The following is a 3,715-nucleotide window of genomic DNA, read 5'->3' on the forward strand; positions in this document are numbered from 1 at the left end:
AGTTGCTAGATGAGAAAGAGCCATTCATATTGTCTGGGAGTTGGGCAGACCTTTCAGGGAAGAGAGAAGAGCCCAGGACAGCTTTGAGACTGAGAAGAGCTAGGACCAAAGCGGCCTGAACATGGTAAAAAGGAAAGAATGACAATAGACTGGACTGGGGAGGCATCAGGAAACTGGATCACCCAAGGCTTTGGAAGCTATGGAAGGATCTGGTATCTGGTTCCAGGTTTGCTGTGGTTCCATTTTCCATTTGAAGAAGTTCCATTTGAAGAAGTGAGCATTTCGTTGCTTTGTTTAACAGGAAGAGGGTAAACCATGGTGGAAAAGCACAGAGCAAAGCTGAACTCTTGACTCTACTATACCACTTATGTATGACCTTAAGTAGGCAAGCTGTTTAACTTCACTGATTAGATTTTTCACCTATAAAATAATGAAAATTCTGCTTTTCTTTCTTCCTTTGTTTAATATTAATAGAGTACCTACTATGTGTCCAGTGTTTTTCTGGACACAGGTGGTATTCCAATGACTCCAACAGGCTAAACTCGCTGAGTTGTTATAAGGATTTAATGAGATAATGCACATAAAACATTTGGTACCATGCCTTGTTCATTGTATATACTTATTAGATGGTGGCTGTTTTGATTACTATTGTAAACATTAATCAAAGAACACTTTCCCAATGTTGCTCTATATACTGGGAGCTCCAAGGAACTAGCAGGTAGCATTTTCTCCTTCAATTGTAGCATCCCCATTCACTTACTCAGAGACATCTGAGAGATATCTTTCATTCTTTACAGCCAGTCATCAACTTCTGCCCTTCCTATCTTCCAAATATCTCAAATGAATCTGCTCATGTCCAGTCCTCATTCACTGATATAGCTTGCTGTCCTTAATCTCATACCTATCTGACAGACTGTTAACTGAATACCCCAAATATATATTCCTTCCTTCTTCTGTACTGTTTTATGATTTTGTTTGTGCCTATAATGTGCATAATCTCATGTAAATACTAACTTTCTCAGCCTCTTTTGCACATAGGAGTGACAATTTTGACCAAGGAAATGGAAGCGTCTCCTAGAGGTAAAAGAAATAGATGTAGAGCCTTCTACCTGGCCTGAATTTTTCTTTTTTTGAACATGGTTGTGATATCTGGAGCTGTGGCAGACATCTTGGAACCATGAAGTGACAACCATAAGGATGAAAGCCAATACGATGGAGCAGAAAGACCAAAAAAAAAAAAAAAAGCCTAGATCCTTGGTGAAATATCTGACAATGTCAGTAACTGCTGATCTTTGAATTTCTTGTGAGAAGAACAAACCCCTCTTTTGTGTAAGTCACCATTTTCTGTTATTTAGAGCTGAACAGATTTCTAAATGGTGTACCTGTTTTATTTTAACAGCCTTCCAACTTGCCTGCTCCAGGTTTAGCCCCACAATTCATCCTCCGGACAGCAGCCACAAGTATGTTTTGAAATATACAAATCTGATCATTCCTGGGCTACATTTTTTTTTTAAAGGTTTCCTATCATGTACAATGGTTCCTGCACATAATGTTATTATTTGTCTAAATAAGGGTTTTCAGAGAGCATCTCAGCAACTTGATCAGTTTTTTTTTTTCTGTTGAATATTGACATATTAATCTCTTATTCAACTCATGTGACTCTGGTGTTATTGCAATAGTATTTTAAATAAAATTATTAAATTTAACTTTACTCGAACTTAAAGAAAAAAACTGAAGTGAAATTGAAGTAGTTGTTGATTTTCAAATAATTTTTCTTCACTCATGGAATGTTATTTCTTAACAGATTACTCCAAGGGAATAATTAAGGAGATACAACAACTTAAAGGAATGTGGGATCCGGGATTGGATGCTGGATCAGAAAAAAGACAACAGTGGAAAAAAGGCAATATTTTAATAAGGCCTGTAGTTTTGTTAATAGTGTTCTATCAATGTTGATTTCCTGGTTTGGACAATTGTACTATGGTCATGTAAAATGGTAACATTAAGAGACCCTTCTGAAGGATGTAACAAGTAATTCTCCGTATTTTTTCGACTTTTCTATAATTCTAAAAATACTTCAAAATAAAATCTTTTTAAAAATTGCTTTAAGGTTAAGAAAAAAATTACAAAATAGCAAGAGATTAGAGTTGTTCTTAATTACGTTTTTATTCTAGAGAGTATGGAATCACTGTTATGAAACATGGTGGTGTAAGCAATCTTATCATTCTCATTTTCTCTTTCCTAATTTTTGTTAATCATTTTTATATTGTCAAGATTTATAACATTGACATCTCTTTTTTTTTTTTTTGGCAATTATTACTGGAACCGTTGAATCTTAATTACATATTTAAATAATTTGGTGCTCACCCCTAGTCCTTTTGTTTCCTGAATTCTTTATTTTGATTTATCTCTATTGGCTGGATTTCATAAAGAAGTACTTTTTTCAAGAATGTCTCATTGCTCCTGTGTTTCCTGAGCTCATGCACACTTGGAAATGTCTGTGTGCTGCCATCTCATTTATACAAATGAAAGCTTGGCTGGATATCAGTTCTGGGGTGTTGGTTCAGAACTCTGTAGACATTGTTCTACCATTTTCTGTCATGAAGAGTTAACAAAATTTTTTTTACATACAGTGGAATTAAGTTTTTTTGATACACTGTTTTATGAAGTTTATGTAATATTACATGAACTTACATGTAATATTCATACAACCACAACTAGAATCAGAATACAAAACGGTTCTATCATCCTTTAAAATTTCCCCATATTACCCTCTTACAGACAAACTTTCCCCCAACCATTAACCCCTGGCAACCACTGATGTATTTCTTGTCCCTATAATTTTGCCATTTAGATGTCATATATGGAACAAATTATATAGTATGTAACCTTTTGTTCCTGTCTTCTTTCACTCAGCACAATGGCTTCGAATTACATTTACACTGTTAGGCATGTCAACAGTTCATCCTATTTTCAGTAAAATAGTATTATATTGATGATCCACAAGTTTCTTATCAATTGTTGAAGGACAGAGTGGCTATACTGTTTTCTTTCCCACCTACAATGTATGAGAGTTCACTGAATATGAAAACTCCATAGTGGTAGTTCAAATTTTGGCATATTTTTAATCTTACTGTTGAATTTTGAGTGTTCTTTATATATTCTGAATACAAGTACTTTACAACATCTGTAATTTACAAATATTTTTCTCCCCATATAGAGCTTCTTTTTCCATTTTCTTGCAGAGCAAACATTTTATATTTTGATTATAATTTATCAGTAATTTTTAATGAATCATACTTTTGGTATTATATCTGTGAATGTTCTGCCTAACTAAAGGTCATGAATATTTCTCCTATGTTTTCTTTGAAAAGTTTTGTTTTACACTCTGTAATTATTTTGAGTTAATTTTTGATAGGGAGTGAGGTATAAATTGAGGTTCTTATGTGTGCATGTGTGTGTGTGTAGATATTGTTCCACTACCATTTGTTGAAAAGACTATCTTTTCTCCATTGAATTGCTTTCATAACTTTGTTGAAAGGCACTTGACCATATTTATGTGAATACATTTCTGTATTCTCTATTATGTTTCATTGATCTAGCTTCATAATAAATATTAAAAGTGGGTAGTGCGAGTCCTCCAACATTGTTTTCTTCATCAAAATTGTTTTGGCTATTCTAGTTCTTTTGCTTATCCCTATAAAATTTAGTCTAT

This window comes from Pteropus alecto, unplaced genomic scaffold (genome assembly GCF_000325575.1).
Source record: "Pteropus alecto unplaced genomic scaffold, ASM32557v1 scaffold45, whole genome shotgun sequence".
Lineage (NCBI taxonomy): Eukaryota > Metazoa > Chordata > Mammalia > Chiroptera > Pteropodidae > Pteropus > Pteropus alecto.